This window comes from Pteropus vampyrus, unplaced genomic scaffold (assembly GCF_000151845.1).
Source record: "Pteropus vampyrus isolate Shadow unplaced genomic scaffold, Pvam_2.0 Scaffold27, whole genome shotgun sequence".
Classification (NCBI taxonomy): Eukaryota; Metazoa; Chordata; class Mammalia; order Chiroptera; family Pteropodidae; genus Pteropus; species Pteropus vampyrus.
This window is the reverse complement of record NW_011888808.1, coordinates 7,775,238-7,785,758: the sequence shown is the minus strand read 5'-3', so window position 1 is coordinate 7,785,758 and position 10,521 is coordinate 7,775,238. Positions and strand designations below refer to the sequence as shown.

The 10,521-nt window shown below is 32.6% G+C and overlaps 1 long non-coding RNA gene and 1 pseudogene across 1 annotated transcript in view; one reads left to right on the top strand and one right to left on the bottom strand.

Annotated features, from left to right (window-relative positions):
• The window catches only part of LOC111737455, an 11,207-nt gene extending 7,299 nt beyond the window's left edge, over positions 1–3,908 (bottom strand). Inside the window, exons 1-2 of the long non-coding RNA XR_002779442.1 lie at positions 3,791–3,908; positions 355–555 (exon numbers count right to left, since the gene is read on the bottom strand). This is a non-coding gene — a long non-coding RNA (uncharacterized LOC111737455). The remainder of the gene's footprint in view (positions 1–354; positions 556–3,790) is intronic.
• A 1,374-nt stretch (positions 3,909–5,282) lies between these two features.
• LOC111737536 lies at positions 5,283–5,401 on the top strand (annotated as a pseudogene).
• The last annotated feature ends 5,120 nt before the right edge of the window (positions 5,402–10,521 follow it).

Below are 10,521 nucleotides of genomic sequence, written 5' to 3'. Positions count from 1 at the left end.
GGGAAAAATACCTATAGTAGAAGCTGGGTAGAACTCAGCAAATATAGCACAAAGCAATAGAGCTCAAAGTGCAAGCAAACTAGCAAGAATCTACTGAAAGTACCTGATTTGAGAGGCAGCAGAGCCAGTTAGCAAGCTAAACAAGAGAAGAAGAACCCCCAAATGGTGATGATCATCCATTAGACACCCCACTTACTGTGTCAATTGTTGTAGCCACTATGAATAGATAGGATGGACCCCCATTCAAAATGGGTTCACATGTCAATACCAATGACACCACACACACACACACACACACACACACACACACACACACACACACACACGTGGGGTATGAAAAGGTTTATTACTTACATCATGCAGCTTTCAGGAAAGAGCAGGGTGACACACAAGTAGGTCCAAAGATTGAGAGAACAGAGAAAGACTACTGGCTTGGGTTCATATTGTTGTTAGAGTACAGGCCTAGAGTGAGGATTCCCATGTGGGCAGGGGCTTGAGTTATTTGAATCTCCCACAAGCACCAAAAGAAGGAGTATCCAAGCTATCTCAGCTTTCCTGGATGTGGAGCAGAAGGAAAAGAGAGAGGTGAGCTTAAAATATATCAGCACTCAAACATCAAAAAATATAGTCAGACTACGACAACTGGAAAATAGATTACTGCTAAAATGTTCTAGGAGGCTCCCACGGTGGCCAGTGATTTTTCATTTATTAGCACTTCTAAAGAAACTTAATTTATTCTGATGAGATAATATTGTACTACAGCAAGGGAACCAAATAGATGCATTCTTGTGATATAAGAAAGTAATAAATGCACTGCTGTAATATTCTTAGTCTATTTACATAGCTCATGTTTTCCTCAAAATTAAATCTGCCTTTGTGCATACATATACAGAAAAATACCACATAGAATTTTTATCAATACTATTATTTTTTATTTATTTTTTTATGCCATTTGAAACCTTGGATTAAAATTAATTTAGTTGTTTTCTAATTAATTCACATTTTGCAAGCACTTTTCAGGAGTGTTTAAATGATTTACTTAATATTACCAAATAAGAACTAGAATATAAAATCCTTAATATGTTGCTCTTCTATTACTGTGTCTGGAGAATAACAATTATCTTACACCACTAGGATCATCAATTCTTTCATTTTTTGTGATGAATATGATAAGGTGCATCTACGTATCTATATATCTAATTTGGATTTATAATAGAAAAAGAATTCTACTGTAATACCTTACTGAAAAGATTAATTGTATTAAATATATAAAAAAGATTTTATATTTATATATGATAAATATATAAAGACGAACATCTTTATACTAAACATATTTAGAAGAATTTAACATTTATACATAGATGTAAAACTTACCAGCTCATTTTAATCAGCAATAATGACCATTTTACCTTATAATACATGTGTTCTTGTTCTAAAGTACTCAATATTAAATCAAATTATTCATTTACTTCTTTAAGCACCATGACATATTGCCTAACTTAATATTAGCCATTTTATTAGTTCAATAAAATAGTTCAATATCTCAACACGTTCAATTAAGAAACAGTTGCATTCATTCACAAAGGTACATTAAGTTTTACTGTGAATTCAAACCCCACTTGATCTTCCAACCACAAAACATAAAAGTAAAATCTGCAGACATATGGTCCATATTTAACATCCATTAAGTGATTCTTCAGCATTCAAACTTGCTGAACAGTTAAATAACCTTTGCATTTTCATGGCTCAGAGTATTTTCATTTTTAAAAAGAGATCAGCTTCCACTTTTAAATTTTGCTTCCCAATATAGTAGTCATTAGCTAGATGTGGTCATTTAAATCTCAATTTCAATTAATAAACTTTTTAAGTAGTCACTGCTTTAGTCACACTAGCTGCATTTCAAAGGCTCGTGAGTGACTAGTAACTACCATATTGGACAGAGCAGAAGAAGACTAGAAATTAAAACATCATTTCACTTGATCTTAGCCAAAAGGCCAAGAAGCAATAAAACATCATTTCAGGAAGTGTTACCGGACATTGATGTTATAAGTGATGCAAGATATAAAATGGGGGCAATGTGCAAGCAATCACACAGAGTGTTTTAGCTGTAGAATAGGAAAACATTTGCTGGATATTCAGATTTTTAGTTTGTAGATTCAGTAGTTCTTTAATTATGTGTATCCTGTAATTGTTAAAAATATATCCCATATTCTTTGCAGTTTATATTTTTAATGGTATTTTGACATTGCAGACGCATTTTTAAACAGTTGTTTGAATACTTTCTGACATATTTTCATATTGCACTTTGGATATTTTATTTATTAATTTACATTCATTAAGAAAATATGAAAATCTGCCAAGAAATAATTCCCAAAGTCCCAGTAAGGAAAATAGTCAAGATTAATTTGTTGGAGTATTGTTTTCTAGAACTTTGTGTCTTTTTCTAGACATAATATAAAAATAACTACCAATTTGTCTCTTACTGAATGCAAAGTTTCAAATATTTTGTTTACACAGCTACATATAAATCCCAGATTACCCCACATTTTCTTAAAAAAAATTATTCTTACCTGTCTTACATAGTTATAGTAACTATGTAAGAACTGAATATATAAAAGTTCAAGGCAGATTTTTTACTTATATTATCAATATAATAATTTTCTATCAAAATTAGATGTTTGTAAATCCTCAATTATGCTGTTACATTTTTCTGATTATAAGATAATAGAATATTAGAAAACAGTAATATTTACACTGAGAAACAGCATTCATAGCCTGATTTTATCTGTTCATGTGTCCTTGGAAGGACCCTTATTTAAAGCAATGGACTTTTCTTTTTAAATCCATTCTGCTTATGAGAGATTAGATACTGGTTTTAGGATGTGATTTGCTAGATCTCTTTATTAATGTGCTAAAAGTTAAAAGGAGCAATTTTAACATTATGTTCCCAAAACAAAAGGGATTACTACTTTTATATGAAAGGAAGAAATGTTACAACAGGATTACTATAACCATTAGTGGGAGATAAATTCTAGTTGTGGCTGAATAGGACTTTGAACATTCTTTCACTTTTCACTTATTAACTATTTTGGAGAGATCTGACATGAGATATATGAATTACAGAGAAAAACACAAAACAAGGACTTATACTATGTTTGTGAGGTAATATAAAGATACAGAACTCAAACCAGCATATCTATCAGTATTTTCTACAAAACTAGAGCTATGCTAGTTTGATTTTCCCTAGAAGCAGTCCTGAAATTAAAACTATGATATAAGTAGATAGATTTGGGGAAGTGATCAAGGTAGTACAAGGGAGGGAGCAGAAAAAAGAGACAGAGGAAAGAGAAAATAGCCAACGAAAGGTGATTTTATGAGTAGGTTTTGAGATGGGCAATTAAAGATCAATCTTCTTGGAAATACCAGAGAAAGCATGTAGAATGCACCTCAGAATTGTTCTAAAGAAAGGTGAAGAGATAGGAATATTTAACCTATGACTTTTGTCCCTTGCAAACTGAGTGTTGATTATGAAAGCTTTCAGTCTCAGATATTTCAGTCTCAGATATTCCAGCACTATCCAGCTGGTGACTTTAGCGAGCTCCCATGGTGCTATAAGAAGCCCTCAGTCAGAGAAGCGGAGAGATATACGATGTGGGAAATGATCAGTGTTGGAAAATGTTTACTGCAGCTTCAACTAGACTCAAAGGTGGCTGAAACAATACAAAGCAGTACAACTACATTGATTTTTATAGTCCACCCACTGCAGCATTCAAATCTGCTCATGACTTACATTGAATTCTCTGTGTTATCGAAACTTTGAAGTGATGACTGGCCAGTCTCTAAAAATAATGTGACTTTCGAGAGTAACTCCATAAGCTAGATTCCCTGTGAAGCAACTACACCCAAGGCTGTAGTTAATCTTTTTCTCCTTTCCCAATCAGCTGTAACTCTTACCTTTGGCTAGCATTTCAGCCAGTTAATTTTTGTTACCATATTTGGAAGCAGCTAGAGGTAGGCTGGTGAATTCTCTGAGTTCCAGACTTATTTTTCCTTTCTCCAATATGTAATGACATCAATAGAATCTCATTAACCAGGCAATCCACCTACTAGTAGAGTAAGTGCCTTTCTTACTTGCTGACATATCAGCATTTGGTATTTCCTGAATGCTACATGGGCTATAGATTTGGAGGTGCTGTCCAGCCAAAGCTGTGGCCTGAGGAAAAGGAACACAGGCATGACTAAACCCTAAGAGATCTGTGAGACAATAAGGATAGTAAGCATCTCAGCCTTTTTCTTTACCTGCCCTCTGTTCTGCCACTGAATCCCATAACTAAAGTAAGCCAGAAGCCAGAGTGGAAGGGGTCCCACAATAGTGTAGTCAGCAGAATTTATTCCACTGGGATAGAGTGAAGGAGAGAGAGAAGAATAGAAAGTGGTTCTAGAGAATATTCATCCCACTGCCTAAGTTGGTTGTTCTTCCAGCTCAGCAGTTTCACTTACTTTATACAATCAAAATATTTCTGGGGCAATTAGCCAGTCATTTCCTAGTTCAGCAGCAACAACAAAAAAACAAAAACATGATACTTATTGCATTCATCTGAACTCAATTAAGAGATAGAAACACTCCAATAATTTGAACAGAAGTTTAATATAAATAATTTTTAATATAATAGGGGATTAAAATAATAAGAGAATATGGTAGTGAGAAATAAAGTGAACTCTGAAGAATATAGGAACAGCAGATATAAAGAATGACTACCACTACAAGGAAAAGCCTCATTTCTGGGGATGAGATTCAGACCTTTTGGAGAAGGCACATTTGTAACTCTGAGATGACAAAGAAGTTCCTATGGTGCCATGCCAATAAAAAGTGGTGAATTTTTACCCTCTAGAACTTGCCAGAATTCTGCCCTCAAGGGCGTCAAGGAAAGCTGCCCACGAGTGGTTTCTCTGGAGGCATTCTGCCATAAAAGTAAACAAATTGAGGTTCCAGGGGAGTGGCTGGCTTCTAGGTTCTGTTGGATGCCAGCCAATGCAAAAGCTAAGCACTGGAGAAGCTTCAAGTACTGGAGAAGCTGGCTGGCAGTGCTCTGCTACAAAACTGCCCAAACCAGGGTGCCATTGGTAACAGCTGGTCACTAGGTGTGGCCGGCCACAATGCACTGCTGGAACCAGGTACTGGAGAAGCTGTAGCTACTGAGGAGCCAAGAGGAAGCCGTGCATGCTACAGAGACTTGCCAAGTGAGCACACCAGAACCAGGAAGCAAAATTTTGCCCTTCTGGTCTATGGCCATGCCACCCTGAACAAGCCTAATCTCATCTGATCTCAGAAGCTAAGCAGGGTCAGGCCTGATTAGTACTTGGATGGGAAACCACCTAGGAATACCAGATGCTGTAGGTGCAAAAAAAAAATGTTTTTCTAGGCTTCCATAATCAGCTCCATTGTTGGCTAGCAAAGAAAACATATTGAAAAGACCCAATCTGTTTTAACAGAGCAGGCAAAGAGTAATTTAGAGCTTAGAAACAGTAAATTGATAAGCAACACACTTATCCATATCCATTAAATTAGGTATTTTAATCTATTTTTGAATTAACATAGCATAGGTCATCTATATGATTCTTCCTAAAAACTAAAACTTTTTAATGTATTGTAAAAGTCATGACTAGTTTTATTCATCTAAAATGAGAGAAAAAAAAAACTTACCAGAAATGAAATGGAATATCTTTTCTCAAATAGGACAATGGTAGTATTTAATTTTAAGATGTATTAATAAGTTCCATCTAAAGATATACTCCTACTGATTTTTAAAAATTGAACAAGTGAAGGCAATTTTTTATATAACTTCAAGAACTTCATCTCCTTAACCATTACATTCTTAGTCCTTGACAGAAGTTTTGCATTTGAAGAGATTGATGTATTTTGACACCCTTCAAATATTTTAAGGTGTTTCCTAAATATAATGTGGTAAAGGGTACTTGTCACAATTATTCCTGAGTTAAATCAAGAACACTGGCTCTCCTCCAAATCAGATTCTATTACCAACGGCCACTAAGTCCAATTTTAGCAAATCCAAATGGTCTCTATGGGCATGATCACTAACAAACAATCTTCATAAGGGCAGAAAGTACTGACAAACATTTCTATGGGAGGGATGTTAGGGTTTTTGTTTATATATATATACACACACACACACACACACACATATATGCATATATACATGTATGTATATATATTATTTACTATAAAAGATAGTAAGTTCAAAGTTCATATACAGTGGTGTTGAAATTTATGACCAATTTTTTAAGTGCATTTGAGCTTTTAATTCACTGCATGTTTTAATATGAGACACATACCAAACACAATATTATTTTATATTCACTAAAAACATTTGCCAATTCTACTGTATCCTCAGAAATTTTACTGCGGACATTTAAATTTTCCATTAAAATCTACCTCCTTATGAAATGAACAGTTAGTGGCTCACAGACTTTGACATCACAATTTATTGCATGCCTCAGAAGGTGCAGAATTATTTTCAATAAATAGAAATTAACAGAATAATAATATTAACATTCATCTTTGCAGACATTTTACCCTGAGCTATGGACTCATACATGTTGAAGGAGAATTTATGTGATCTAAAACAACTTTCTGGCAGCTTTCTTACCTGAACGAATCCAACTTTTGACTTTAGCAGCTACCTTAGCCTGAAAATGCTCTAATATTTTTGTATAAAAATATTTATACAAAATATTTTTCATATTGTCTAACAAATTAAAACAATTTTGTGATATGACTAGAGTGACCCTATAACGGATTGTCCAAATGGGATTATTTTTTAGTGCATGGGGACACTATTATCAATTTAATCTTAACAATAAATATAATTTGGGACTTTATAAACTTACTGGACACACAGACACCCTGGGCCTCAACTCCCTTGATATAAGGCTCTCAGCTCCCACTATTTTTGTTTGTCTGTTTTTCATGTTTGTTGTTTTTAAAAATAGCTGTATTTTAGATTCAAGGAAATTTGAGAGTTAAAATTCTAGATTGTTTTAATGACTGGATTATAGAAATGTGTCCATTTTGTAAGTTTAAAATTTTCTATTCTGCTACTATAAAAAAATTAAAACAATTGCTTTATTATAGTATACAGACACTATTCATATATATAAATTTGTAACAAGTCAGATGTTGAATGCCAAATTGGTCAAAATTCTGGCAGGAAACCGATGACACACAAATTGGCAATTGAATAATGTTTATTGAGGACATGGTTACAAAGGTATGGGTTGAGCTAAGAAAATCACAAAAAAACGGTGAAGCTTTTTGTATCTAGAAATATTGGGAACTGTTATTGTCTTTAAGACTGAAGAACAGCAAGGAAGAAGCAACAAGAATAAATACCCCAAGCTATTGTTTCTCATTCCTTCTCATGTCTTGCTATTGCCATCCATTGACCAACTTCAACTAGAAACCAGAGGGCAAGGATCCCAAATGGGACACTATGATGTATCAGCCTCTCAAGGCACAGAGAAAGATACAAAAAGATGGAAATTATATTTGGAAGACAAAATTGAATATTCAACAAATGAAAACAGGGCACTTTGCCATCAAAAAATGAACACATGAGAAACCCAGTATCTATTTTTCCTGATTTCGATTTAAAAGCTGTAATAATTTCTCAACCTAAAATATCAAGTTTATGTATATATTTTCCAACTTTTTTAGGTTAGCATGTAAAAGTAAGACCTGTGTATATTCGTATAACTAATTTTACTTTATTTTTTAATCCATCACAGGTTTTCTTAAGTGGTTGCAACAATGAGGCTTCATCAATAAAAGACTGACCATGAAACAGGATAATTGATCAAAGTTAAATACATGGATTATTCCAAAGTTGTAGATAAAGATAGCAACAAAGGATAGTAAAGTACATGATGCTGGCAACAAGAGAGAGCAGAGGGAGGTGAAAGGAGTGGTCACTAAAGCTGCAGAGGGTACTCGAATGAGAAAAGTCATCTGAAAAGAGATGTCACCTTCAGTAGAGGGACACATAAACCTATGACCACAAGTGAAAAAAAGTCCTGAATTCTCTGGGGTTTACTCTCTTTCATTTTCTCATCTCCTACTGATTCTTCCAACTGACGGAATCTGATGAGAGTCAGAGAGCAGAAAGCTCAATGACGTTAGCACTCAGGGCAGTGGCCCAGGTCACCTGAAAGACAATAAAGGGTAAAGAGGACATCCGAAAGGACACACAGAAAATATCCAGCATGCTAGGAAAATATGTCTTATAACTCCTAATATCTATTTCAGAATTCCTATTAAGATGTTAAAATATGGTGATTTTCTTTAAAAATATCCCAGTTTTCCAGAGAAAGAAAACTGCTGGGAAGACTAATAATACTCTCTCATTAGAACACGGCAAAGTCATGTGCTTTCAAAAATAGAAGAGAGACAAATCTGATAGGGAGTGATGTGAAAACATTGGAAGTTGGAGACAAAGAATAAATCTAAAATTAAAGAAGCTATCCAAATTCATTTTAATAAATACTCATTATTATGACAGGTAATTTCAAGTCATGTCTCTTGTAAAAATTTGATGGACATTCTAAGTTATCAGAGTTAGTTTCAACTATATTCGAGAATGAAATTCTAGACCTTGATAAAGTTAAATGACCTCTAACTTCTGGCCTAAGGAAAAAAAAATTTTAAACTACGTGAAGACCTCGTGTTGTTTTTGTACTTTAAATTTTGAGTTCTTTATTTATCTGATAAAATGCTTTAAAAAGAATTGCTAATTTAATTAATGCTTTTCTTTATCAATGAGTAGGTTAATATTTATCTTATTTTAGAAGCAATATCAGTGTGCACTTTAAACTTTATTATTGAAATGTAGAGAGAAAGAAGTGGAAAGCCATGTTAAGTTTAATATGAAGTAAACATAAATATCAGGAAAATATGACTTTAATCACACTGGGTTTTTGACCAGATACTAGGATCATAAAAACTTAGTACTTAGAAAATGTAGTTAAAAGTTTGAAATTAGAATGACACAGTGGATACATTATTTTATTACATTATATTCTCTCTACTCTTCTGTTGAGTTGTCTGGATTTATACATTTATTATATATTTTATGCAGAATTTTATGGTATGTGTATATATGTGTGTGTATTATATATATGTATTTGTATATGTGTATATGTGTATTATATATATGTATTTGTATATGTGTATACAAATATATGTGTATATTTGTATATGTGTATACAAATATATGTGTATATTTGTATATCCCATCAAAAACAACTACTTGATATAGCCCTGGCAACAGTGACATATATCATCAACACAGTCTAAAATTCAAAATGATTTGTTATCCTATAAAAAATTTAACAAAATATGATGAGAGAATGATATTTTAATTTATAGTTTTTTCAGGAATATACATATCTATTTTAATTGTTTACATAAATAAAAAATTGATTATAAAAAAGTCTTAAAGCAGTTTCTTCATAGATAACTACATTAAAATTTTAAAAAATTATAGTTAACCTGAGAAACCTTCCATGACTGAAGCATTATGATATGACATTTCAATATTCCATTAATATCAGGATTAAATATTTCTATTTACAAATGTCAGCATTTCTAAATTATTAAAATGCAGGTGGTCAAAAACATTTACTTGGCCTTAACTTGATTGATCTGATCTGCAAATAAACTATTGTCTAATAATGAGACAGAGCAGAAATATAATTAAATGCAAACAAAATAATGTGTTTGTATTTTTTTCAAAATGGCAACGTAAAACTTATTATATCTTTTTAAAATGTTTTAACTTGATTTCTTATATTCTATTAAATGCAGTGGAAGATTCATTCAATTTTCTCATTGCATCAAGTGAGTTTATTTTAGGAAAAAATAAAGCTTTTTATAAAAAAATTTTAAATAAAAAAACTTTTTAAATAAAGCCCTTTATAAAAGAATACTAGAAAAATAATGAATAATAGACAAATAGTAGAAAAATAATGAATAATACATGATTAGATATCATTCTCACAAGAAGGTAAATTTAAATTTTATGTCTTTAAATACGTACACGTCACATGTCTTAGCAACTCTTTGACACATCTTTTCAGACGTAGATGCTTAAATGTAGTTTATTTCCTTCTCATATGTAAATATGAACACACACACACACACACACACACACATAAAAAGCACACATCAAAAATGTCCAATGAATGGTGAGGGATAAGTGAACGAGGGTGGAGATTAAGAGGTACAAATTGGTAGTTACGAAATAAGCATAAGGATGAAGAATATAGCATACAGAATATAGTCTGTAGGATGGTAATGAAGATGTATAGTGTCAGATGATTACTGGATTTATCAGGGCCATCACTTCATAAGTTATATAAATGTCTAATCACTGTTTTGTATACCTGAAACTAATATAATATTGTATGTCAACTATAATAAAAAATTAAAATTAAAAAAATCACTTA